The sequence below is a fragment of the Poecilia reticulata genome, linkage group LG7 (assembly GCF_000633615.1).
Source record: "Poecilia reticulata strain Guanapo linkage group LG7, Guppy_female_1.0+MT, whole genome shotgun sequence".
NCBI lineage: Eukaryota > Metazoa > Chordata > Actinopteri > Cyprinodontiformes > Poeciliidae > Poecilia > Poecilia reticulata.
This window is the reverse complement of record NC_024337.1, coordinates 10,580,550-10,601,147: the sequence shown is the minus strand read 5'-3', so window position 1 is coordinate 10,601,147 and position 20,598 is coordinate 10,580,550. Positions and strand designations below refer to the sequence as shown.

Below are 20,598 nucleotides of genomic sequence, written 5' to 3'. Positions count from 1 at the left end.
TGCACTTCAAATCAATTGAAAAATTATCAACAATTGACTGGCCTGGAATTCCTTATCGTTTTAGTTTCATTAACTACTTTAAAATTAACCCTTTCATTTTGTTGTAATTTATCTGCAGCAGAAGCATTCCACCAATAAATCAAAAAGTACAGAATATAAACTGAATTAAAGGTGCGCCGCTGATGGTCATCCTCGGCTCTATAGTAAGATTTTTCTCTTATCAAGCAGCTTGCAGGGCCGCTGTAATGAGACGACGACTCGTAACCTCTGTGATTAATGAGCGACGTCTGCTGCTCTTTGTGTCCAGCAGCTGTTAATTATTTCTTGGCCTCGAATTTGAGGGTTTCCATAGAGCTAAAATTTAGGAAGGCTTAAAGTCAGGAAAGCAGTGACCTTGTGTGCGAGCCGGCATTTACTGCTTCTGCATCGCTGCAGCTCAGGAAAAACTGCAGCCCCCGTCGGCCCCCCTGGGTTGCAGCAGTGCAGTGAAATAGCAGGCTCTTTTTTTTTTTTTTTTTTTTGCAGACTGCAGCAAGCGCAACATCTGCATTAGAGTCAGCATCGCATTCCGAGCAGCAGTGACGTATTCTCCATTCACGTTCCTCTGATTCTTTGTGCAAAAAAAAAAAAACCCAAAGCAAAACATCAGAGGAACAAGATAGATTCAGCTGTAATTACTGAGTGAGTCTTTGAATTGATGTGCACCTGGTTCATTTGCACTCATTATGTCTGCTTTGTTATCCTGGCAGCATCCGCTTTTCAGGTGCGTTGGTGCTTTTACACGCAGCAAAGCACACACAGCACAACATTTTTATTTTCCTCCCAAAACAAATGAGGCCGAATGATAAATAAGTTATTATGAAACATTTATTACAACCTTTTTACAATTAAATATCTAACATGGAGAAATGTCTTGGCTAATAAGTTTGATATATTCAAAAATTAAATTAAGCTTGGTTACAAAGAAGGATGCACTGGAAAAAAGGAATCTAGCACTATTAAGACGTGCAGACATTTTTTTGACGCTAAAAACAAAAAAAAAAGACTGATGTAGGTTCAGTAAATCGGTGCAGACTTTAATCAACAAAAGCATGCAGAGAGGCTGCTTTCAGTCACAAGATGGCAGCAGAAGAACATGGAACTACAGCTTAGAGTTCAGCGGTTCGGATGCCTTCATCCCAATGTAAATGTTGGTAATAAAAAAAGCCATGCTCTCTCTCTTTCTCTCTCTGTCTGTCTTCAGATTATCCCGTTTCCATTTCGAGTTTACAGCCCGGGTCCATTTCCACGTTATGAAAGCCTTTGTTCAGTCTCTGCACCTCGTGACGAGCATTGATCCCAGGGCATCTTATTGTGAAGAATTTCTGCGGCAGTATACTTGCTGATTGCTTCGTTCTCACTCCTCACAACAACCAGCTAAGACACTGCCAGAGAAACACCCACAGCAGCCACAGCCTACCGTCCGTCCACCCGTCTGTCCGCCTGCTTACTCTCAGCAGGAACTTGGCTGGTTTTAGCCGCACAGTTTGACCCCTTCAGTCTGGCACTGCTGACGTTTGCATCCCACTTTCCGGCTTTTTGGTGTTGGGATGCTTCGCCAGTCACTGGAAGACCTACGGAATGGAAGATGTGGGGAAGGAAAGGATTGAGTATTATTTTGAATGGATGCATTTTCATATCGCATAAAAAATTCAAGTGGGTAGGAAGTCTTCGCTCCCTCCTCAGTAACCCAGAGCTTGTTTCTGAACAGATACTTCACATCCCTCCAGCCTTTTTTCTGCAGCATCACTTGAAGTTTGCATAACTTGGGCAAACACAAACACCCGCGAACTAAGAATAGATCTGTCATGACTCATGATTTTGCAACAAAACCTTGGTCTGGTTTATCTCTCACCTATTTGTGTTCACTTGAGTGAACCCGTTCTGCGTTGATGTACCTCAGGAACAACAACTAAACCCCCCCTCTTCCACTTCCTCCCCACTCCTTGGTATCAGTAGCGTTCGCTCGCTGCAGAGCTATTTTAGGCCGGCTGACCGCTGCTGTCTCCGTGTGGGATCTACTTCTCCGACAGGACAACGGGAATGCTGGAGACCGGCGTTGCAGCTGCTAGCGAATGGAAAAGAGCGACTTCTGATTTGGATTCTTCAGTAGGGTTACATTAATCAACCGTCCACTGCGTGTTTGTGAAATTTATGACACGTTTATGGTTGTGCAACTGGGAATTCCAGAGCTTGATTTGTGCCTGTAGGCGGTGGTTCTTGTCTGATGTAAAATAATGTAAGCGTTTTACTAAAGCGATCTGCAACATTCACTTTTTAAATTTGTTTTTATGAAGAATGAAGAAATCTTCTCCTGTCCGCAGAGAGGCACAGGGACTCCTCTTGACCTCCTCTAATGCCAAACAGCTGCGTCCGCGTCCCTTTGTGTCTTTGTCTGAAGGCCTGATGCCGCCTTCGCCGAGCACATGACGACAGGGATTCCTCCCTGCTCCGGCCTTGATGTAATCCCTAGTACATGGCTGAGGAATGCCAATGAAAATGCAGCGCTGCTGCTCTCTAAATGAATGAAAGGTTGCCTCTCTGCTTCAGTCTGCGGCGTCGGTACGGAGCCTCCGCTCATTAAGAAAAAGGGTTGTGAAGATACGTTTAGAAATGTTATTGTGAGCAACTGAAACTGTCATTTGAGATGATTGCAACAGGTAAATGCATCTCAGCTAATTGACACTGGTTCATTCACAATGTTTTTTTTAAAATAGAGAAGTGTAAAGAAGTGTGTTTGAAAGACAACTCCATCAGAGGTCTCGCTTTGTCCACAACAAAACAAAATCTGTTTATTCATTCAGAACGTGTTCAAGGCTACAAAGGTGGAATTTAACGTTTGAGTTTTTAAAATTTTAATTAACTGGGTATGAAAATACCCTATGACTACTAATTTAATAAGTAATTATTTCTTGATTAAATTAATTAGGTTATGTTACATAAATAGAAGAGGAGTGGATAATCTCAACAATTTAAAATGGATTCCTGATTAAGTCATAGGATTAAATTGTCGTGTTATTTAGTGCGTTTAAATTTAGTTCAAGATAAATTCACTATGATTCAACACAAAGGACTATTTTGTATTTTATTGTATAGATCAATTATATAGAGTTAGGACAAAAATATTTTTATACTTCTTGCAGATTTGGATTTTAAAACTATTTCATTCAACCATGAAGTTTGTTTCTAGTAGGAAATGAAGTGCGCAACTTTCAAAAAATTATGAAGCGGTGTACATGTAGTATCAGTTTTCAAGAAAAGATTTTATTTAGATGTGAAATAAATGAAATGTCAAATAGCACTTATGCTATCATCAATAATCAATGGGTCTTTAATGCGTTCAAGCCCTTCCTCTAGTTGCTGACCAGATGACAATTTATCTTTGGCAATGAGGTCATATATAGTTGAGAGACGTCTTTGTCATCAAACTAACATTTCAGGGTGATGACAAAGATCCTTTATCATATTTTTATCAGGACTCTGGCTGTATTCCTCCAAAGCATGTATATTGCTAACAGGGAGAGGAAACATGCTGTTAAAGCTAAAAGCTTTCCTTAACCCTGTAAAAAGTAAAATTTTCTTTTATTAAAGAAAACATCTGACATCCTTTTTTGGATATATAGTAATTAGTTCTTTTCTTCGTTGTTTCATTAAAATATTGCGTGATTAACTTATTGCTTAGGAAGTAAAAAGAAAAGTAAGTCATTTGAAAATAATTTAGCATTTTAAATTGAAAAAATAAAATAAATTCTGTCAAGGCTATGAATTGTGGACTTAACTGTGTATAGCTGTAAAAAGACATAACCATACATTTGATGGTTTATCTTGAGAAATATGACAAACATAACATTCATTAATATTTAGAATAATTGTGGGCAATGTACCTCTGGGATTTACTCCCATTTAATCCCATTGAGGATATATTTTATCCTCAAGTAGGATAAAACATATTCTTCTTCTGATGATTATGATTATTTATAACATTTAGAAATGGTTACATTGTTTTCATTTTGTCACCTTCTAAGGTTAGCAGCAGATACTTTGGGGGATCTCTTACCTTGTTTGAGAATATCTCTTTTAATTATGGTGTAAAATAAGTACATATTTAATTTTGTAGTACTTTAATTTGGACGGCCTCTAATAAAATATCATGTACTGAGTTATACTGTTAGTTTGACTCAGGATTTGGCCACAGCTGATGACACTTTAAGTTGGTTTAATTTACTAACGTTAAACCTGTTATTTCCATTTTTTGTGCTAGTGTCATAAAATGGAGTGATGTAGTTTTGCTTGTTTAAAATGGACACGGTATTGTTAATTGTAATTCCTTCTTATGATCACATGGCAAGGAAACGGTTCATCTCAATTATTCAAACATTTTTTTCTGCATAAATATTTTACACATCATGGGGATTTTAAACATGTCGTAAAAATAATCTAATTTTAAAAGTTTTTGTGACTAAAGTGATCAATCTGAGCGTTGGGTTCAGGTAACCTCAGCAGCCTCACTCAGGGCGTCAGCAGCGACACTCTTCAATAAGTCTGTAACTCTGTGACACATCCAACCTACACCCAGCATTTCCTTTCAAGAGCAAAAAGCACGTCTGCACCGACACGAACTAACACTCACAGCCTAACCCAAACCAAGGCTCACCTACACTGGATCCCACTGCTGTCAGGCCTCAGATTGTGTCGGCTAAAAACACGGATCCATCGTGGCAGCCGGTGGCGGCGTGCGTTTCGTTCCTCATCTCCAGCGCCGCTCTGCGCTCCTAGGTTGCACTAGTGTCAGCTCACAGCGCTCGGCAGTCATGCCTCTCTGGCTCGGTCCCTCTGCGCTCACATAATCATCTTATGGCTGACAAAGCTGTTAGTATTTATTGTATAGGGAGGTTTCTGAATGGTAGCGAAGCATTTAATTTAGAAATTAGAGGCTGGAGGCCTTTCAATTCAGCGTAATCAGAAGCAATAAATAATAATTGCTTCTGTGCTTTGAAAAGCGTTTTGTTTGTGAGTAAGCGAGTCATGGGGCAGTGTGACCTCATTAATATGGAAGGTTTTCCTGGTATTATGTTAATAAAGAAAATAATAAAATATTAGCTAATTGCTTTAACTCAAAACAAAAGTACACAAATATTGTGATGGCTGCTAAATTAGCTAACATATTGATTGATTATTTTTGTTATTTCGACTTTTATGCCTGGACTTTAACAACAAAACCCCCTAAACATGTTAGTAATTCTCTAGTGCTTATTAAGGAGAATATTATCTTTTAGTTTCCATTCTGCACTTTAATCAGGAATGCAAGTTTAATTTGTCAGGCTGTTTGGAAGACTCTTAGCTTTTAAAAATAGTTTTAAAACAGTTACCCTAAGATGAGTGATGCATTTCCAAGTACTGAAAATGAATTTTTTTGCGACCAGAAATATTAGCCAGGAGCTGACTTTGTTCTTCTTTTCATAAACTGGTGCAGAAGCCTGGGGGACATTGGAATAACTTTTTTTACGGCTCCCGATCCTTTATCAGAGCAAACATCTAGGACCCTTTTTCAGACCTACAGTAATTATTTATTTTCTACCTCATTTCCTGGAAATTTTGCTGATGAGTTTATTGCTTAGTAGGTTAAAGGAAAATGATTCGTTTTTAATATATTTGCCTTTTTCATTGACAAAATAAAATAAAATATGGCAGTCGAGTACTTTCAAGTTGCCAATTCTGTTCTGTGGAGCAGAAGATTTAGACTCCATGGCGCTGAACGGAAAAGTGTTAGGGGCCTTTTTGCAGCCAGCTGACCTTCAGTTTGCAGCAGCTGGGATAGAGGCATTGCTGTGTAACTCTCTGCTTCAACAGCCGGACACTCAGACATTTCCTCTAACTTCACAAAAAAAGCTACTTTTAGCTGCATGCTGGAAAATTTAAACCATTTGAAACCGAAGTTTAGAAACAATCTTGCCATGCTTTTGTTCTGGTAACCAGTGTGAATAAATCCTGTCTGCTTCCACAGAGAGGAGTGGGTTAATGGTCCAGTCGTCATGGTAGGCTTGTGTGAAACACACGGGTCATAGTGCGCCGGACGGTGAACAGTCACTGAGGGGTTTGTGTATTTTTCAGTTTTCAGACGTTTCAATGTGATTTCTCTGTTGAGTTTATCAATAACATGTGATGAGAGTGACAACGTGGAAAGCCCGTCCAGGTTTTATCAGCGTCTCTGTGTACACTGTAGTGTAATCTCGCAGAAGCGCTGACGACACTTCTCTTTGAGAGTGAGAACGCTCTGAGTGTATCGTCGCTCCTAAGTAGAAGCTGTAGGAAGTCGTCGTCCTCCTCTCGGCTTTGAAGAGGGGATGTTGCTAATTCCACATTTCTCTTGGTTCAGAATCCACACGGATGTTATCATGGCCCTTTGTAATTTGCCCGACTGTCCTGTGCATTCAGCAACCTCTTCCCTAGTTACCAAGACACTTTCACAGCACTGAAAGCTGTCATTTTAAAATTAACCGTTGATATTTAAATAACTCACAGCCTTGATTTAGCCTGTCTGAGGCCTTTGATTCAGCTCTTTTTGACTTCCCTATGCTATAAAATATGAAATGCTCCACAATTAACTGGCTCTGTATACAGCAAATGTGAACCATGTTATCGAAATAAGTTCTAGCATTAAAGTCAGAAGCGATTATTCACACTCACCAGGGAATAAGGCGGTGGCGGCGGCGCAGCTCCTCCATCCACCCAAATGTGCAGGGCGCTGCAGGGTCACTTCACACAAGGTTCCAGTTGACCACCAGCCTCTTCTCTTTCTCTGTGCCTCCTCTCTCTCTCTCTCTTTCTGTGTGTGCTTCACCCAGACAGCACAACAAGTCAAGGCATGTTCCAACACGCCACCAGCGGTCGAACCCGGTTCATGAGCCTAGACCACAGAAGGGGAGGAGCGGAGGATCAGAGAAGGGGGAAGCCCAGAAAGAACCCAGCGTGACTCAGCCTCCTCAGTTAGCTTAGCTTTCACTTTGAGACACTTCAGCAGATGATGGGGTTACTGCTCCAGCTGATGACGTGACACGGCTTTAATACGCTGGCCTGGCTTGTCTTATTATATTAATAGAAAGGGAAAAAACTCGTGTTTGCCTACCCTGTTTTTGGAACAGGGTAGCTCTTAAGTTGTTGTTGACAATGTGGATTTTTTACTGGTTTTAGAAAGTTGTAGTTTCAAAATGGCTCAAATTTCTCATGCTGTTTCTGTGGTTTTAAGGGATTTTAATGAGACGGCAAAGGAGTGTTTTACAGCAGAGTGACTCTACACTGCCCTTACCCCCCTGTGGCTGAGCACTGCTAGTGAGCTGGCTGAAAAAAAGGCTAAAATATGAATCCTCATTTAGTTATCTGTAAAACAGTTTCATGTCTGTTTCATCAAGCAGACACGTTTAGGCTTGTCACAATAATGTTGTTTTAAGACCTTTTTCAATTTATATATTGGTGATGGCATAATAATACATGTTCTCCCTTTCACAGACCAATAAATAAAAATTTTGTGAAGAACACCTAGCACTGGAACCGCAAGATATTTTAAATAAACACAACCAAAAACAACGAACAAAATAAATATAAAAAGTGCACACTACACCAAAACCATTAATAAATCCAGCCATGAAGTCTCTGTAAACAAAATTGCCCTTCAAAAATTATTAATCATCAGAATGGAAATTATCGAGCCCGTTTTAATTTGTCGTGGGACGAATTGATTAATTGCTTATTGCGCCAGACTTAGCCGTGACTGTCTCTAAACTCGGATCACAAAAAGAGTGTAATTTATTTTAAATATGCCCAGGGGTGTGAATAATATTCAGCTTACCTGTAGATAAGTTCATTATTAAGTCAACTTTAGATATTTTTATTGCACACAGAGATCTTAAATGTAACTTTCAGACACTCTGACTCCGAATACAAGCTTTTCGTTCTTGCTTGTTATAAAGAGCACAAGTGTAAAACAATGTAATGCTCTGCACAAAAAAGCTAATAAAACAACTTTTTTATTTTTCAGCATGAATCTAATTATCAAAATAGTGATAAGTATTATTGACGACATCAATAAAACTGCAATAATATTATTATAACTTTGGCAACTATAGGAGTCTTCTCTCTGTTAGGTCTTGTTGCACTTTGACAATTTTTTGCACCAAAAGTCACAATAAAACTGCGGTATTTTTACTGAGGGTTATCGTCCCATGAAAATGTCACACCGCCGCCAATATCCGATACTCGGCACCAAAATCTCACTCCTCGTTGGTTGAAGCTGAATAACATGAAGCGCATTACACATAAAACGCAAAATCTGACAGATCATCAGTTTACTTTCAGTTCTGTCTGCGGTGGTTCGGGTTTTATCTGCACCAGAAGCTGTAACTGGGCACTAGCACAGCATACTAATGAAAGCTGCTGATTCATCAGATCATATTATACAGTAGGTCACATCAATTACAGATGAAGCCCATCAGCATGAATTATAAAACCAAAAATCAGAGGGAATGCATCAGCAAAGATTTGGAATCCATGTGAAATATTAATGCTTCCTTAGCGACATTTGATGTGTGATCTGAACTTAAAAGCAATTCGTTAACGTAGCGACGAACGGATCAGGGAGGCGAGTTTGTTTGCATCGCGCTCTGCTTAGCCGCTCACACGGTGAACCACCCTAAATGTGCCAGGTCATCAGTATCCATGAGTGCTAATTACGTTGAGTAGCCGGGTTTTTTATCTGGAGGAGGGGGTGATGCCAGTTCATCACTGCTGTTAGTGGAAGTTGATCACTAGGCAGATTCTGGCTTCAGCAGCAGAAACCAGCTCAGCAAAACTCACCTGCTACAATATGGCCCGAGTTTGGCTACCTGAGCGTCTCCTAAGAGTGGCGTGCTGCACATCAGCGGCGTCGCCTTCCGCTGCGGCCCGTCAACAAGGCCGATGACCTCATCAATGAGAGAGCAAAGTCACTTGGATGCCACACTCGCAGAGCTGTGAGCTGTGCCTGGAGCTTCGTCTTTGTCCCGCTGCGGACGACCAGACAGGAACTCTGTGAAGAGAGCAGGAGAGGGGGAAATTGCCTGGATGTGGTGGTGTTAATTCACTGACAGCCATGATGCAGCACTGTATTTCCCGGGGTGTTTTTTTTTTTTTTAGTGTGTGAAAGTGCAAACTGACTTTTTTTAAATTTATGCAAGAATTTATCTTCCATTTACACAAGAGTGAAATATGGACGTCCACTGAGCGAGGCCACTCAGAGGAAATTATTTTCTGTTGTGCAAAAGTCAAATCCATGCATAAAACCTGAATTTATTGCCTGTCTTACCTGGGACTGCAGTGAGGCCTCACTTTTATTTCTGTCAGTCAGAGTTGTTGGTGAAGGGGTAGGATGGGGGGGGCGTGCAGAGGAACCCCTAGCCCAGCAAGTTCAAAGCTTGCTGCATTGATTACATCATCGGAACAGGAGTGCTGGAATGGGACAATGCACCATCGGGGGTGAGGAAGGAGGGAGGGGGGGAGCAGTTGAGGGTGGTGGTGGGGGGGGATTCATCTGTTTCTGTTCTGTCTCTAAACTCGGAAACAGTCGTGTCACGTGAGAAGAGGACTCTGACGAGTAAATGATAGAGTTGTGAGGTGGTGTGCATCTAAATATTCCTACATCTGTGTATGTGTGTGTGTGTGTGTGTGTGTGTGCGTGTGTGTGTGTGCGTGTGTGTGTGTGCGTGAGCGCGCTGCTGTGGGCCAGCACTGCAGGAGTACAGCTGCTGCAGGACACTGCAGGATCAGTGTTCTGCTGCCTCCTCACTGGCTCTTCCTCTCTTCTCTCTGTTCTCTGTCAGGCAATTTGCTCAAGGAGGATGGTGAAAGCATGTGCTGCATACTTTTCAGCAAGGGGGGGGTGTGAAGCAGAGGAGAGAGAGGAGGCCGGGGGGGGAATCACTGAGGTGCAAAGCATGCCAGTGAGGCGCTTTGTTGGCCAACTGTACCTACAAGCAAGATTACAGTAGGAGAAACTGGAGAGCAGGAGAAAAGGAGGCGGAGGGAAGGAGAGGAGAGGAGACGGGTTGGGAGGTGGGAGGCAGGGCAAGAACAGAGGTGCAAGAAACATCAGGTGAGTGCGGCAGTTTCCTGTGCCGGCAGTGCAGCATTCAGCCCAGTGAGCCAGCGTGCAGGAGAACTGCAGATGTTCCTGTTTAATGTGTCGCTCACAGTTCTTCTACAGAGAGCCGTCTCAACGCCACGTCGTCTTAGCACCGTTACCTAAAGTGAACTCACTGCTGACCCAAACCCGGCTGCTCTCAAAACTTGTATTTTACACCGACTCACATTTTGAACATGCACCACCTCTATAAACTTTTTTTTTTTAATCTTGTTTTTAAAAGCTCTTAAAGTTTGGTATAGAACGAGTAACATTGACTTTTGAATTGTGACAAACTGCTGCAGTGAAATTATGGACTATAAGAGTATTTGTGCATCCAGAAGCATCACTGTTTCTCTTCATCAGTGTGAAGTCTGTAAAAAGCATCCTCATATAGGACATCTGAGGAGTCATATTAGCACAACTTCAAGACTGCACCACAGCTTCCCTGTCCCACACAGGCCACTGTGGCCTCATTTTCATTTTCCCACTCACTACCTATAGACTCAGTCATTGTTGCAGATCTTCCTTACACACTTCAAGCATTTTAATCACAGTAAACTCACTGTGTTAAATGTAAACACAAAGCTAGCAGCAGGCAGAAGAAAAAAAAAATCAGCAAAGTCAGCAAAGATGGAAGTCTCTCCACTAGAGAAGAGGAACTCTTTGCATCCCGGTTAAGTTTTCAGTGCCCTTGTGAGAAATGGAGTCCTGTCGAGTGGCCGCTATCTGACACGCCGGCCGCTATTTCCAGCCTGTACTATGTGTTAAACATGGATGAGGGAGCAGTGGAGCCTGACTGCTAGCCAAGGGGTTCTGTCTGTCTGGCCGCTACCTGCAAGTGATGAGGCAGAAGCAGCCTGGAGCTTCTGCACTGCAGGCATGCACATCACAGGCACACCTCAACTCATCTAGTATAAATCCGAGGAATATGCCATTCTTTAGAAACAGGTCAGTAGCTAAAGCAGATGAGCATGCGAGATAAAGCGGACTAGAGGAGGATGGGATATTTACCTACAGAAGAGTAAGGCACCGCATCACAGCGAAGGAGGAGAGGACGAAAACTTCTCTTCACTCTGCGAGCCTCCTGGTCACTGGTGATGTGCTTTCATGGCGCGGCAAAGTTGACTGCAGCACTGCCTCCTGAACAGAATGACATTGTTTGCACTCTCTCTCCCGTTACTCCTCCTCCTTTCTCCGGTGCACGCTTGTTCCCCCCCTCCTCTTCTTTGCACGCTCACTGGCAGCACAAACTGCACAGCTCAGCAGTGTTCCCCCACTGCCGCAGCAGATCCTGCATGAGCTCTGCGTATCTGAGAGGGATGGGACTTTTAAAGGGGAACGCAACCTCCAGGGTCAGTCGGTGTTGCACATCCTCTCCTCCCCTCTCTCCACATTCCTCAGCATCCTTCCTTCTCATCCTCTATCCTCCCCCATGCCCCCCCCCCCTTCTTCCCAGAAGAATCATCGGTGTAAAGGACTCCTCTGAACAGAGAGACCCCCCTCTGTGCAAACATAACTCACCATCCACTCATACTCATGTTAACACCAGTAGCTTTTCCTCATATACACATCCTGTTTCTTCTGTTTATTATCATTATTACTAATCATTTTCTAAAAGGTATGGAAATGTGTAATTTATTTAAAAATTAAAATATTCAATAAAGTAAAAAAAACAACAACTGAGTGGTATGAAAGTTTTCATGCCTTAGAAGTCTTAAATTTCCTTTTAAAAATTCTTGCGAGGATAGATGTTTCCCAACTCTTCACATGCGGTTTGCAATATTAGAAAATGTGACATTACCCATATTAATTTATTTTGCTCTTAAGGGGCGACGAAGTATATAAATGACATAAATTGATGTCACAATCGCAGACATGCAACCCTGCAAACTGTCTCCTAAAGTCCTGTTTCAAGTTTAATTGTTCTCTGAGGTACAGTACGAAATTCCCCTCAGTGGAGCAAAATGTCCTTAATCTGCAACTACCTACCTTTCATTACCCATGATGCAATGTTCTACTGGTGCCATTCTGCAGTGCGCTAGAAACAGAAAAATCTTGACCAACTGAATTTGTCTCGTATATATTACAGTGAGGGTGAGATCATCCATCATTTAGTCAGGCTTTAAGCGTCACTTTCTTTTTCCCCCCCGATGATGTTTTTCTATAAAAAAAAATTCTTTTTTTTTTTACAGGTTCAATTCCCAGCTTTCAAGTGATGATATTTGGACACCGTGCTGATAATGGTGTCTCCATTAGAAATCCTCTGTGTTTTACCCATTAGCGTCTTGGCTATTTTCCTGCAGCAGTGCAGTGCTCTCCTCTTCTCACTGCAGGAGTCTTTCTTTTTTTTTTTTTTCTCCATGGCTTCGTAGCGCCTTGGCCCTCAGGTAAATGCCGTGAGGCTCAATTTACTGGAAATAAAAAATAATGGCTTCATTTATCTCAAGTTAACCCTGATTCCATCTAGTCTAGGTTTATGCTCATCTCTTTCCAGCTCATTAGAGTTTGTATATTATGCGAAGGCTTTTCCCCCAATTAGCTTGCAGCTTCACTCTTGTGAGATGCAGCATTGGTGGTGCAGATTATTGAATCAGCATAAGTCCCGCAATGTATTGTTGGAGATTCAGCTGTGTGAGGCTTTTCATATCAATAAATGCTCATATGAGTATTATGAACAGTTATTGAGCTGTGATGTTATGAAAAATGTGACAATTTTGGATTATGATTATGTGCAAATTCATCATCTATCAATATGATCTTGTTTTTTTTTTAAAAACTATATTAGAAATATTAAAAATGTTAACTGCATGCTCCAGTAGAGTAGTGCTAGTAGCGTTAATATTATTATTTTGATAGTTATTATTATAGTTATTATTGTGGTTATAGTAGTCACAGTAATAGTAGGACCAGCAGTAGATTTAGAGTTTACTTTAAGTTAGTCATTCTTGAATATTGATAGAAAATGCCTTATTCCACAGGCAGATTATTTCACTTATAACAAGACATTTTTGCCATGTTATAAGTACTATTGTTTAATCAAATTATTTGAACTAGAAACTAGGAGCTAGTTCACATAACTCCTTGGAAACCTTGGTAAATGTCTGCATGGCAACCATTAAAGCTGAGAGCTGTTTCCTCCATGTCATGCAGTCAAGCTGATCAGCTGCTGCTGCTGCAGTCTTGCAGCTCCCATGCTCTCCTCTGCACTCTGTGACCCATCACATCCCTCCCATAGCCCAAACTGCGCTCGGTAATGACATCCCTTGTAATGAATAAGCCATGAGGAAGGGCCCTTTTACACATCCTATTAGATTACCTGGCTGTTCTTTACCTGGCTAATCTCACTTCAACACCTCTGGTTCTTTTTGACTTAATGTTACCCATTGTTAGCACACAAGAGGCTGCAATGACTTGGAATAAGTGATAAGGATCATAGATCATAGGGAACAGAGTCTTCTATGTGCATTTATACAGTCATATTCAATCTTGGAGCAGGTATTAAACACAATTTTTACTGAGCCCACATTTCTGTATTAAATGTTTTTTATTTTATTGTTCTGAAACAAATAATCGGGATTAACCTTTGCATTATTTGGTAAATTTGTAGACTTTAATGCAAAGTTGGCACTTTTAGTGGACTTTTATTGCAACTTTTAGAGCAATTTTGCATTAAAAATGTCATTATTTACCAAATGACACTTTACATCAGTTATAGACATTCATGAAGACGCCTTCATGATCATGACAGGTGTTATGTCATGTATATGAGAGTGTCATGTAAGTCTTATGCACACCCCTTCAAATAAAGTGTTACCTTTTGAACCTTTTAGTGTGTGAACAATATTGTATTAAAAGGCCTAAGTGGTCAAAGGAAAAATCTGCAGAACGTGCCAATTTTTTAATTTAATTAATCATCATAATAATTGATATAATAATCGATTACTAAAATAATCAATAGTTGCAACCATAGTGTCATGTCCTAGTATTACGCTGTGTTTAATTATTATACATCATCATGTTTACAGAAATAATGGCTTGAAAACATCAGTCTGGGTTTAATTAATCTAACTATTGCATGGTTTCCCCCAGTGTTTTATAAGCCTGGCGGGCCTCCAGGCTTTACTTGTGCCCCTACCAGACTTAGCATTGCTTATTTATTAAAATTTCTTTTAATATTTGCATTTTTTTAAAGACTTTATAGTTTGTGTTTAGATATTTATTTTCAAATCTTATAATAACATGTGATTATCAAGTGATATTTTCAAATTGTCGGTCAACTTTAAGCATTTTGTAACTCAAAAACACGACGGGTCGCTGGATGAATGGCTGCCGAGCGCCACAACCGCCGGGCTTGGCAAGTTTTCTGTGGGAAACTTTTTATTGGGTGGTGAGTTGAGTTACTGAAATGAATGAACTTTTCTGACATGAAAACATTTTTTGAGCACGGCCGTGTCCGATCCTCTTTCACATAATCTGAATAAACGCTTATAGACCTAACTAATGAGGAAGGCTCAAGCAGGGCGCAGCATAAAGGCACCTGGTGTTGTGGCATGAACTGTGACAGGATCCATTTGAGGAAGTAAAGGTTATCTGTCATGTCCGGACCTTCTTGACACATACAGATAATGGAGTTAAGCCCAACCATTGGCTGGTGAGTTAGTGTGCGTTCCTTTTTCCTCTCTCTCAGTGTTTCTCTCCTTTTTTTTTGTGATTCGCAGCTCATTGCTCAGCTCTATTGATCTGTCCGGAAAAGATAATAGACACATTGATCCACAAGCTCAGCAGCTTGCTTGGTTTACACATCAGTTCGGACTAATTCTCAATAGTCCTCAGTCAAGATGAAAATTGCTTTGACTGACAATTGACTACTTGGTCTTGAAAACCGTGGATTTAAAAGTTGTTTTGGGAAGATATTCAGTTTCTTCCTGACATTTTTTGTCAAAGTAAAGAAATAATTGTTCTGCAAATTTTTTTGGAAATCTTGTCAATGAAAATAAAATATGATGAGTAAAAACAAAGTCCCACAAAAGGTTACAATATTAGACAATACAATCGGTTAGAAATATTTAAGAAATATAAATACTGAATTGAAATACTTCAAAGTAATTTCTGAACAGTCACAAAAAGCATTAGAAGGTAAGACGATGTGAGATTAGCTCTTGTATGTCCTCTCAGCAATGAAACGAGCCCAGAGATTTTGATGAAGCTTTTTTATTTGCTAGAAAGCTGTACAAATCCTACTTAATATGAAAATCAGATCGCAGTTTGATTCCCGATGGTGAGAGCCATGACACATCCTTCTCTGTTTACTGTCTTAAAAACCACAAAATCTTACAAATAAAATGCCGAGAGGGCATTACAATATTCATTAACGTGAATACATTTTAAGTTAAAGAAGGAAAGAGCAAATTGTGAAATAAATTCAGAATTTCAGTAACTAATTAGGCTAATTATTTACTAATTAGAACTCGTCCCAAAGCTTTTCCAGACGCTGTTTTTACAGTTGCACCTAAAAACCTTCAACCCTCATTACTGCAGATTAGGTTTATTGCTAAAACGTTTATTTGCTCAGATAACCACAATTAACGATTTGAACAGGATACATTTAAATAGGTAAATATAACAGGGACTTCATGAGTTTTATACAAGTTAAACACTGAATCCTTCTTTTATTTACTTCTACAGTCTCAACAACTGCTACTTTGTGTATTTTGACAATAAGCCTAATTTTAATATAACTGTGTAACTGTGACTGTTTCCCAATTTGCCGTCTAAAACTCTGTCACACATTTTCAACACAATGCATCCAGAAAGTATTTGTAGCACTTCACTTTTTCCACATTTTGTTATGTTGCAGAATTATTCCAAACTTTATTAAATTGATGCATTTCCTTAAATTTCTACACATGAACACCCCATTTTTCGGGTGTAGAAATTTCAGGAAAGATATTAATTTCACACATTTAGGATTAACATAAGAAAATGTGGGGATAAAACTTTCATAAATGTGCTAATTGTTCACCTACACTTTTATTTATGTTATTTCAGTGACGGTGTGAGTTCAGATAACTCTTGTATTATTTTGTCATTTGTTATCTTACGCAGTTAGCACAATTTACCTCTAGTTGGACTGGATGATGGGATTCTGACTTTGCAGATGAAGATCTCTATTTCTCTGGACCAATACTTCTTTGCTGACCCATTTTTATAAAAAAAAAAACAAAAAAAAAAAAACAAAAAACAGATTGCTCACAGATTGTGAAGTGGAGCCGTAACAACAAACCAAACCAGCTCTCTTTTGCTGCCAGAGGAAAGACTGCACACACACACAAACACACACTCAGATTTTTACCTGCATGGAGAATCCCAGATATTTTTTTTACATTTCTCGTTTTGATTTCTTCAGAGTGACATTAAGCGTCCTGCTGTGAAGACACAAACGATACGAAGTGTGGCGTATCTTTGGGGTCTCCTTCGGCGTGAGATGGATGACGGTGAAGGAGCGGTGATGGAGAACGTCTGACAGCTGGCAGCTCTGTTGTAGTGAGTGAGCAGATGCTCTGTCAGCCGGCCCGCTTCTACAGCAACGCCGAACACACGCATCAGTCATAACACATCTCTGTGGATGTGGATCGAGCCATCACAGAACTTCAGTTACATTTTTCAAGCACCCCTTCAGTCAATTTTTTAAGACTAAAACTATGATGCAGCCATAAAAGTTTTATGTTGTCTGTATTTACCCCCGCCAACTCTTTACATACTTGATATTAACTGGCATACATGTTTCTGCTGCAGTCCACCAGCGCCTAATTAAAAGAAACAAAGTAACTTTTAATAGAAAACCTTGGAGCCAGCTCTTTATTCTGTTATTTGTGTACTGCAAAGCTGCCAATCTGCTTATTTTAATCCTTTTTTTTACTGCTGCATTGTGTCCAGGTTGCTTCTTGGAGGAGTGCCGCATATCCTCGACAGCAGCTCCGTGTCATTTGCAGAAGTGCGCTGACTCCTGGCCTACATTCACCGCTGCCGTCATGCTACAGTCAGAAACGAGTCGAGCACGCAGGGGCAAAGACAGATAATGCAACGTCTCCTCCAGAGGTGCTTTTTCAACGTCTGTGTCTTTCTGTGAAGGTATTCAGCTGCTGCAGTGTCTCTACAGGGGGAGTCCTGACTCATGCACTGCTTCCGATTAAAAAAATAAAACACGCTCTACCTCTGAAAGGGCTGAAAGCAGCTGTACACGGGTAGAGCTGATTTACAAAGAGAGAGTAAAAATGATGAAAACTTTGCTTTTTTGGAGCCTTTCATCAAATTTGATAACTGTGTACAGTGCTAAAAGACAGAGCTCCTCTTACAAATTTCTGTTTTTGATTTTTAGTCACTAATTTTAAAACCAGTCAGGAATATTTTGAGCATTTACAAAATGCGTTTTTCAAACACCACCACACAAAAGTGTGTATTCTATTATATCTGCTGTAAAACTAATATGCATTTTATTAAAGAAAAAAAAAAAAGCACTTCAAACATGTTAATGTTGCTGATCCAGGATCTGGAAGATTTGCTCTCTACCAGAAAATCCTGAGGGAAAATGTCCAGCCACCAGTTTGTGATGTTGAGCTCAGGCACACTGGGGTTGAGCAGCATAACAATCATTCGAATCTGTCCAGCAAGACCACCTCTGTCTGAACTGGCTGTTCAGACTCAGAAACCCTCCTGTGTGGCTGAATTAGAGCAGTTCTGCAAAGAAATGTTGGCCAAAATTTCTAAAAAGTGATTAAAAAAACTCACGACTTCTTACTACCAAAGTTTGATGGCATTTGCCAAGAGTCAGGGAGGAAACTACTTTCTCACATGAGGTCATTTGGACAGCTTTTTTTCTCTCCCTCTAAATAAATTAAATTATTATTTGGAATCTGCCTTTTGTTTTCACTTTGCTTATTTCTGTTTCACATTAAAATTGTTTAATGATCTGAAACTTTTAAAGGAGCAAACTGTTTGAGTCAAACTAAAAAAAAGTGTGGTTTTTGATTTGTAAGTCATGGTGCAGTTGGTAGCACTGTTGTTACCTTGCAGCAAAAAGGTCCTGGGTTTGAATCCTGGGTTTTGGGTTTTTCTGCGTGGAGTTTGCAGGTTCTCCCTGAGCATTTACGGCTTCTCTCCAGGTACTCTGACTTTCTCTCACAGTCCAAAAACATGATCAGGTTTACTGGTTTCTCAAACTTGTCCTTTGGCATGTGCATGTTTGGCATGTGCACGGCTAATGCAACTCCTAAAAAAGGATGATGTATACATTGCCTTGTGTTTTATAAAAATTGTCTGTAGTTAAAACGGAAATAACTAGGATCGCTTAGTCCATAGGCTCAAATAGGAATACTTCACACGAGGATTGCAAACTTACACCCACAGAGACGCACTAGAAAGGATTTCTGGCCAGAGAACACTGTACATACCGTGAGGTTTAAATAAACATCTCATCATGTGAGCTGTTTTGTACTGAGGAGACTGTGTGGCCCATGCTGTGTTTTAAAAATTCAGTAGAACAGAGGGAGGAATACAATTTTTTTTTTCTCATATTAAGTCTTTTTTTTTTTCTTTATTAATTTTCCCGTAAGAAAAATATGTAATTTTACAAGACTAAATGTCAAGTGAAATAATAATGCATTGAGAACATTATATTATTTAGCCAAGCATTAAAAAAATAATCATAAACAGGCTCTTCATAACTAAATTAGTCAAGACAATGCAGCATTTGATACAGCAAATACATAATACCCAACAGAGAGGTACCAGGAAATTGGCTGGTCAACGGAAATGACTGATTTTCAGCTTAGGTTTTAATTTTTTTATTTTTTGCTTAGTGACGGCCAGTGGGTCAGAACCTCTTTTTTTTTTTTTTCTTTTTTTTTTAATCGGTGAATGCGCCACATCTAAGTGCTACAAGGTCATGCTAACACCACCCTTTTGCATGGATGTGGTTAGCTACGCACATCAAAACTGGGTTTGGAAAACATTTAATAAGCTTTCTAAAAAGCCTCCACAAAAGCCCTGACCTCAGCACCAGCCGGAGCCCTAAGCCTTTTAAGGGCTGCAAAAAGCATCTGGTTTCGTTCAAACTTGTGAGGACAAAACCAAATATTAGCAGGAGTCGAAGTATATATGTTTGAGATTGTGTGGATAATTAGTGTGGGCAGCAGGAACTTGTGCACCAAACTGCTTCAAACACGTGCTGAATGTGTATTATCAGTCTACCCGGGACCGAGAAAGAATGACTCAAAAAAAATTCTGGAAATTTCCAAAGTAGCATTCCCCCATGGTGCGTGTGTTTAACCCTGCAGGTTTGAGGATGACCAATGGACTGGTCGACATCAACCAGCAGAAACGGTTCATTTTACCGCTGTGACATTATTCAAAGCATTAGGCTAGATTCGAATTAAAAGCCTTACCTTGTCACTGTAAAGACTGTTAAATGTGAGACAGTTCTGATCCGTTAGCGTGTGTGTACAGAAAGACTGCTTTGCACATGGCCCAGTGAGGCACCTCGTCCACCTGGGAGCCATCCCGGTTGGATGAGGTGTGCTTGTTCCACTGCTGATTGCCTCGCCGTGTTACAGCAGCAATGCACCATTCAAGTATGCGGGCAACTTGACAAATGAGCAGCGATCTGAGCAGTGGGGGGATGCTTGTACTGCACCACATCCTGTCCCGTCCACATCCCCCTGCCCTGCAGTGCTTCACCTCCCTTAACAGATGCGCTTTTTACTCCGAACCGGCAAAAATACCAATAAAAGTCACATAGGAGGAATACGTGTTCGCTGCACGCCTGCTGGCACATGTAGAGAGAGGGAAGGAAGCTGCAGTGCAATTTCATTTTTATGTATTTATTTTTGTAAAATATTACTTGTTTTTGCACGTTTCAGATTCATTGTATTGTGGAATTAATTATGTTGTTAAATATTCAAATTATATTCATGTTTAGGTATTTTAAATCATGGTGAAATAATAATAATAATAATAATAATAATAATAAAGTCTGGCTTTCAGTAGTATGGACATCCCTGTAAAAAAAAAACACACACTTTAGAATAATTAGTTTTTTCATCTTTAACATGATATTTATTCTGTACAATATAAATGAAAAAACAACAACAACAAAACAAATCTGTTTGTAGGAACGATATATTAAAAAAAACAAAAAACATTTTGAATTAATTTCAGCATTCAGTGTTCACACCTGCCATCAACTATGGTGAATATGATCAACCTGAAATAAAATCCAACTGTCCCAGTAGAATTTTCCTCATATTTGTTCTCGTTTATCCTTTAGCTAGAGCTTTAGTTTGCAGCTCAAAATGATAACTTTGTACAAAGGTACAGTTGAAACCAGATGTTGTACTCTATAAAGTAAC

At 40.0% G+C, this 20,598-nt stretch overlaps 1 protein-coding gene and 1 long non-coding RNA gene across 2 annotated transcripts in view; one reads left to right on the top strand and one right to left on the bottom strand.

Annotated features, from left to right (window-relative positions):
• The window catches only part of spsb1 (splA/ryanodine receptor domain and SOCS box containing 1), a 36,386-nt gene that overhangs the window by 2,674 nt on the left and 13,114 nt on the right, over positions 1-20,598 (top strand). Inside the window, exons 2-3 of the mRNA XM_017305917.1 lie at positions 16,599-16,735; positions 17,129-17,290. The gene's annotated coding sequence lies outside the window, so the exon portion shown is untranslated. The remainder of the gene's footprint in view (positions 1-16,598; positions 16,736-17,128; positions 17,291-20,598) is intronic.
• LOC103467193 (uncharacterized) lies at positions 850-11,843 on the bottom strand. The gene is made up of 4 exons (XR_534046.2): positions 11,204-11,843; positions 8,890-9,100; positions 6,727-6,946; positions 850-1,613 (listed from the first exon to the last, which is right to left on the bottom strand). It is a non-coding gene; the product is annotated as an uncharacterized LOC103467193 (long non-coding RNA).